Source organism: Nicotiana tabacum, chromosome 21 (assembly GCF_000715075.1).
Source record: "Nicotiana tabacum cultivar K326 chromosome 21, ASM71507v2, whole genome shotgun sequence".
In the NCBI taxonomy this organism is placed as follows: domain Eukaryota; kingdom Viridiplantae; phylum Streptophyta; class Magnoliopsida; order Solanales; family Solanaceae; genus Nicotiana; species Nicotiana tabacum.
The window spans coordinates 47,333,579-47,341,566 of record NC_134100.1 but is presented as its reverse complement, the minus strand read 5'-3'; positions in this window follow the sequence as shown (position 1 = coordinate 47,341,566).

The window sequence follows — 7,988 nt, the reverse complement described above, 5'->3', positions numbered from 1 at the left end:
CAGGCGTCCACCTGGAGAACAAGGAAGAGCAGTTGAAGTATTATAAATCAGAGTGGACCCTCACACTCCCAACCTAGGCCTGATTATTGTACTAAAGAATAAATGAAGGCATACCTGGAGGCCCAGAAAAAGCAGGCAGAGTCTCATGAGAAGTTGGCAGCTTCTGTTAGCAGGCTGGAGGCAGCCTATGGCAATATGGCCAAGGCACACGTAGATCTTCAGGCAAACTTCCAGAAGGAGAAAGTGAGAAATAAGAAGAAGGGCAAGTTCATGGTAAAGATGTGGAGAGGCATCAAGGTCATCTTCAAATGGGGGCATCCAAACAGGAAGATACCGTCCGAGGACAAAGATGATAGTGAAGAGTATTCCTTCTTGTCGAATGCTGCTGATGCTGATGATACCGATGATGATGAGGCCGAGAGCTCTACACGATAGTGATGAGCCTTTTCCCGCAGTCTGATGCAGACCTCAAGTAGACCCTCAAACCACTCTTATTTTATTCGGATACTATGCAGTGAGGACACTGCAGTGTTTTTAGTTGGGGTGGCTTTAGGGAGTATACTTTATTTATACATTGATGCTTAACTTGTGCCCTTTCCGGGCTTATGCTTTTGTATGGATATTGTGTGCTCTTGCCGAGCTTGCTTTACTATTGTTTATCATGTGCCTTTGCCGGGCGTAGTTTGTGATTGGTGATGTCTTTGCGGATTAGTCGCTTTTGTTATTCTATTTTATTTTTATTTATTTTCTTTAGTAGTTTTTAGTTTATGTTATTTTACTAGTTGCTTTTGTTATTTTATTTTCTTTAGTAGGTTTTAGTTTATATTATTTTTAGTAGTTTTTAGTTTATATTATTTTTATCTCTTTAGTAGTAATATACTTTTTAATAAATTTCCTTAGGTTTTCTTTATGCTACAGTTCTTTCCCGATGAATATTTTTGTGTTGAACCGGGTGACTTTTCCCTATGATGGATATCGTGACAACTTTCTTAAGGGAATTAGTCTTGTTTTATTATGTGGAGACTTTTGGATTGTTTGGTCTCTTGTATGTGAAGTGTGAATTAAGAATACCCCTCCGAATTTTGGTTATAAATTGAAAAGGTAAGTTACATGGGGAAGAATAATTTTTGTGATAATTTTTGGGTTCATTTTGTGACTCTTTGCCCACTAGTTGGCATGATATTGCTCTAATTGTTCTTATTATAAGTGAAATTGATCTGTCTTGATTAGTTCATGTGCCATGTGTGTTAGTTTTTGTTAAAAATAATTCTTGTGTTTACTTTTATCATCTACAACTTGCTCGGTTGGTCTTTTAATGCTAATGTTAATTATGTTTGGTTGGAATGATGACCTTAGGCATTCTTTGTGATCTTTGAAAAAAACCTATTTAGCCTGTCGAGCCTACCATTGCATAAATATTATCAGTAGTTAACCTTATTTGAGCCTTTAAACTTTCATTTGACTTCTACATGATAAACCTTTACCCTTTTGTGAAATAATTCCCTCTTTTGAACTCATCCCTCCTTGAGTGTTGAGAATGAGGCTAAAAGCCTAAGTTGGGTGTATTGGTGTCAATTGGAAAATGGTGAAGATGTACATTGTGTGTAGAAGCATATACCTCAAAGTTGTTTATATGAAAATACTCAAGCTCCAAAAGAAAAGCAAAAGAAAAATATATGTATAAAAAAATGGAGTCTTGAGAAAATTAGAGAGGTACTTTAAGGTGGTTTTATATTGGTAACTAGAGGTCAATAAGGGTTGTGTGGTTTAAAAAGAAGCAAAGTGCAAAAAGAAAGACAAATGTGAGTAGTGTTCAAGGAGGGTGTAGTCACTTGTATCCCAGATGCTTATCCTACTCTTCCCTAAGCCTATATTACAAGCTTAAAAAGTCCTTATGGGATCTCCAACCGAATGTTCTTAAATTGGCGGCGAATTAAAATAAGGGCAAGCTTATGGCATGATATTTGTAACACCTGAAATTCTTTGTTGAGAGTGAGTGTATTTGTGCATTTGTTCCTTGTGTTGTTATTATAAATATGGTAATTTTGGGACTTTCTTTCCTATGAGGTCACATGGATTATGATGGATTGGTGACATTGATAGATTCCAAATTTAGTAAATTGAGCATATGTAGTAGACTAGTGTTTTTGAGTCACTTCTTGAGGCTTGGTTATTGTCACTTGATTATTTTGAAACTCCATTGCATCCGTGAGATTGTTTTTAAATGGTTGAGTTATTTGGTTGAAGTTCACATGCTTGAGCCCAATTATTAGTACCAACCAAAGCCATAAGTGTGGTGCTTAATTGGAAAATATTATTTGGAAATGATAGCGATGCTAATTGTGCTTTAAATGGTAGAGCCTCATTAAAATTTTGGTTTTGATTTACTTGAGGACAAGCAAAAGCTTTAAGTTGGGGGTGTTGATGGGTGGTGATTTTACCATTTATTTTAGTATTTTTTCTTTAGTTTTTGTATCCGTTAATTATAATATGAGGTTGTTTATGGTGTGTATTGCTAGATTTTCCGGTAAATGATGTCATGAAAAGAGTTGAAGTCAATTGAAGTGGAATTGAGTAAAAAAAGGTTAAAGAAGTGCAAATTCCTTCAGTGATTCCGCATTTGCGGAACACTGTTCGCTTCTCCGAGCTCTCATCTGCGAGTAAGAGGCCGCATCTGAAGAAATGCCAATCTTCTGCTGGGATCGTATCTGCGGTGGGTTATCTGCATCTACGGAGGCGCTTCTACGCAAAAGGTTCGCATATGCGTATGAGCTTCTACGCCTCATGGTCCGTTTCTGCGGAATAGCTATCTTCCACCAAATGTCACTTCTGCGAGCAGGTATCCGCATCTGCGGAACCGCACCTGCGAGGATTCTTCTGCAGGTGCGGCCAACGGGCTTCAGACTTGGACAACTTAGGCATTTCACATTTTCTCCATTCAAAACTCACAAACACACGACCTAGCTTATTAGAAACACATCTTTGGCTTATTTTCAGTCTCTTTGACTAGAGAAGACAAGTTTGGGACTAGGGTTCTTGCACACACACTTGGGTCTTGAAGATTTGAAGCTTTTGATTGAGAATTTCTTACCCATTTATATTCATTTCTTCATTTCCTTGCTTTGTATTGAATATCTAAGTGTGTAGTATTTTTTCCAAAACTTGAATCTTGTTTATGGGAATATTCATATTTAAAGTGTGGATTAAATATCTTGTTGTGCTTATGTATTGAACGTTTTTTATTTATTATGAAGTGAGTTATTGTTTCTTTAATTATTTTTGTTCTTTAATATTTCCAAAGGGATTAGCTAACCCTAGGACTCGCCCATTAACTTCGAATTAATCTTGAAAAAGGTAATTTGGGGTTGAAAAAGATTAATTAACAAGAACTTGAGGCATTAATACTCACTTTATAGATTCTACCTATGGATAAGATTGAACTATTTGTAGCCATATTCGGGTGTACTTAATCTCTTAATTATTTTAGGGATAATTCAATTAGGAAGTCGTGTTAGTCTTCGAAATAAGCTAATATAGAATTATTATCCGAGGCTAATTAACATAAACTCGCTCGTATTTATAAATTCGTGAAATACATTGGATCGTTACTTGAGTGTAATTTTCCGTGTATCCATGCTTGTAGCCATTAATCATTTTACTCGCTTTCTAGGTTAGTTTATATTTTCGCAATTAGTTATAAATATTTTCTCAAAATCTTTTTAAGTGTTTGGCTTAGCATAATAAGCGATAATTCTCTTACGTTGCCTAATCGCCTACATATTGTTCTCTGTGGGATTCGACCTCGACTCATAGTTAGGTATATTATATTGCATGCGACCGTATGCTATTACTTTTTAATAGTGGATTTGGACGTCATCAAGCAACAAGACGAGCTTTATAATGCTCAAGTGACCCATCCGATTTTTGTTTAACTCGAAAAACCTAGCGACAACCAATAATATTGGGCATTATATGGTGGAGGCACTAAATCCCAAGTATGACTGGACATGAGAGCATTATAATCTTCAGACATCGCACGTCTCCAATGAGGACATTTAATAGCTTCTGTAAAATAAGATGGTTCACATGGAAGAGAAGAGATATGTGAGATTAAGGATGGGAGTATCAGTGGTTTAAGAGAACCAGTTTGCTTGCGAGTATCCATATGATGAATCTTAATAGTTGGAGTAGAGGTGATAAGTTGACACTACTAGAAATCCGGTAAAAACCGACCAAAATAATTGACCAACTTTGGTCGATAATGGCCAATAACCGTCCAAAACGCGACCATTTACGTGTGGACGGTATTTTAGAGGTCGGAAAGGAATACCGACCAAAGTTGATCGAAAATTACTGACCAACCTTGGTCGGTATGCTCTACACGACCATCTCACACTTTAATAGGATTACCCACCAAACTTGGTCGGAATATTATTTTATTAATTTAACTTAACCGACAAAGCTTGGCCGGTGTATTAAATTTATTAATTTTTTGTACCGACCAAAGTTAGTCGGTATTGAAATTTTTTAAAAAATAATTATTATAATTTAAAAAAACCGACCACCTTTGGTCAGTAAACTGGACTGGGTAGGCAGAAAACCGACCAAAGTTGGTCGGTAATGTTGAATTCTGGGAATTTGTGATGACCCAAAAGGTCATCTTATGCTTTAGAACTCGAATTTGCGCTCTTAAGCCTTACAAATCTCATTTTTACCCTTCTCGATTTGTGTGCACAGCCCGGGCAGGTTTCCGGAAAGCTTTTATGTTGAAAACTAATGAAAATAAAAAATTTTGCCTTAAAAGTTGATTTTAGTTGACTTTGGTCAACATTTTTGGTAAACTGGCCCGGATTCGTATATTGACGGTCTCGGTAGGTCCGTATCAAATTATGGGACCTGGGCGTATGCCCGGAATCGAATTTGGAGGTCCCTAGCTTGAGTTATGAATTTTTGATGAAAATTAAAAGTTTAAAAATTAATTGTTTTTAAGAATTGTTCGATGTTTGGCATTGTTAGTATCGAGTCCGTATTTTGGTTCCAGAGCCCGGTACAGTTACATTATGATATTTAAGACTTGTTTGTGAAATTTGGTGAGAAACGGAGTTGATTTGACGTGATTCGGACGTCCAGTTGAGAAGATATGAATTTTAAAGTGTTCTTGAGAATTTCATTTGATTTGGTGCTAAATTCGTATTTCTAGGTGTTATTTTGGCGATTTGATCACGCGTGCAAGTTCGTATGATGTTTTGAGACTTGTGTGCATGTTTGGTTTGGAGCCCCGAGGGTTCGGGTGAGTTTCGGATAGGCCACAGGATGTTTTGGACTTGGGAAAAATCTGGTTTCTGCAGATTCTGGTGTCTGGCATATCCTTCTTCGCATTCGCGAAGGTCCTCTCGCAAACGTGAAGAGCAAACTGGTGAGGCTGAGACTTCTTCTACGCGAACGCGAAGGCCTGGTCGCGAACGCGAAGTGATGGGGGATTTACCCTTCGCGAACGCAACCTGACCATCACGAACGCGAAGCACTTGGGGACCTGGGGTAGGGTTGGTCATGTTCTTCTACGCGAACGCGTCCACTGGGTCGCGAACATGAAGGCTAGGGGGGAGTTGCCTTACGCGAATGCGTAGGAAGACTCGCGAACGCAAAGGCCTTAGGTCGTTGTGCATCGCGATCGCGACAGGCCTCTCGCGAACGCGATGAAGGCCTGTCCAGTGGCTTAAAACAGACTCCAAACACGGGTTTGAGCCATTTCTTCAACATTTTCAAGAACCAAACGGGTAGAGGCGATTTCCAAGAGTCATTTTCTTCCCCAAAGTGTTGGTAAGTGATTCTAAACCATTTTCTTTCAATTACCCATTACATTTCTTGAATTTTTAACCAAAACTCTAGAGTTTTCATGGTAGAATTAGGGGTTAGGGTAGAAACTAGGGATTTCAGGAATTTGGGAATTTAGACCTCGATTTGAGGTCGGATTCCACAACCAATTATGTATTCGGGCTCGGGGTGAATGGGTGAATGAATTTTGGTCCGAACCTCGGGTTTTGACTAAGCGGGCCCAGGATCGATTTTCGACTTTTTGGGAAAAAATTTAGGAAATCTAGATTTATGCAATGTAATTGATTCCTTTAGCAATATTTGATACTATTGAGTCATTTTTGAATAGATACGAGTGGGTTGGAGGAGAATTCCAAATGAAAAACTGTGATTGAGAATTAAGTGGCCTTCGGAGCGAGGTAAGTGTTGTGTCTAACTTTGGCTTGAGGGAATAGGTATTGTGTGAGTATTTGCTACGTGTTTTGTTGTTGAATACGACGTATAGTTGAGGTGACGAGCATCTATACGTGTGGTCGAGTCATAGCATGCGAGTGAAATTTCATTTCTTGCAAATTTGTAGTCTTAAATCTTGCTATCCATGCTTATTGTCGTTGTTGAAATGTTGGAAGAATTGTATCCGGTTCCACAAGGTCGATAAAATTATGAATATTGATTCGAGGTTGAGATGTTAAATCGTGAAAGTAATCATTTATGAAATATTGATTTCTTGTGAAACTACTCTCTATCCGTTGTTATTGATTCTGTGAATTGTGAGGAAGAGAGTAAAAGCACGAAGGGTGATGCTGTGCATAATTTAATTATATTATGAGGAAGAGTGTAAAGCACGAAGGGTGATGCCGAGTGTAAAGCACGAAGGGTGATATCGTACATAATTTAATTATATTGTGAGGAAGAGTGTAACGCACGAAGGGTGATGCCGTGCATAATTTAATTATATTGTGAGGAAGAGTGTAAAGCATGAAGGGTGATGCCGTGCATAATTTATTTATATTGTGAGGAAGAGAGTAAAAGCATGAAGGGTGATGCCGTGCAGTCTTATTTGTTATTTGGTGAGGTTGAGAGTAAAAGCACGAAGGGTGATGCCGTGCAGTTTTCCTTGCTGTCTTGATTGCTCAATTCATTTAAGGATTTCCAATTTAATTATGTCCTTTCATTATTCTCACTCTTTATGTTGCATTCCCCCACTGTATGTTCCCCTCCCATTATTTCTGCATTATTGTTTTACTTATTGTTGTTGCCTCTAGCATGATTATACTGTTCAGGTTATATGTGAGTGTCTTGGCTTAGCCTCGTCACTACTTCACCGAGGTTAGGTACGACACTTACCAGTACATGGGGTCGGTTGTACTGATGCTGCACTCTACACTTTCTGTTCAGATTTTGATACCGGCTCAGGTTGATCGATATTTGCTACTGGTCCGCTGTCCGGAGACTCAAGGTAAATCTGTCGGCGTTCACATACCTTGAAGTCCCCGTTTATCCTTTATGTCTTACTATTTTCTTTCGTTCAGACAGTTGTGTCGGAGAAGATTATCCTTCCAATAAGGCAACTCCCAAAATATACTCTGTTTCGTCAAATTATGATTAACACCATATTCGGAGAATCAATAAGGTGGAGCCTCAATAACTTTACTGAAGTTCTGGACCCTCTCCCAAATTTCCTCACCTGAAAGTATCGGAGGTGGCGAATCATATTCCACTTTATTCTTTTTGAATGCATTTTTCATCCTTCTAAACTCATGATCATCAGGCAAGAACTGACGGTGACAATCAAACCATGATTGCTTTCGACCATGTTTCAAAGTGAATGCTTTACCATTTACCATGCAGTAAGGACAAGCTAGCTTCCCAGCAGTCATCCACCCAGACAACATTCCATACGTAGGAAATTGTTAATAGTCCACATTAAATTAGCATGCAATTTGAAACTCTGCTTGATCGATATGTCATATGTTTCAACACCATCATACCACAATTATTTTAGCTCATCAATCAAAGGTTGCAAATATACATCAATCAAACTTTTCGGATTACGTGGACCGGGGATAATGCAATTTAAAAATATATATGGACTAGTCATACACAACTCAGGTGGTAGATTATAAGATGTAAGAAAGATAGGCCAGCATGAATATGGTGTCGCAGTTATAGAA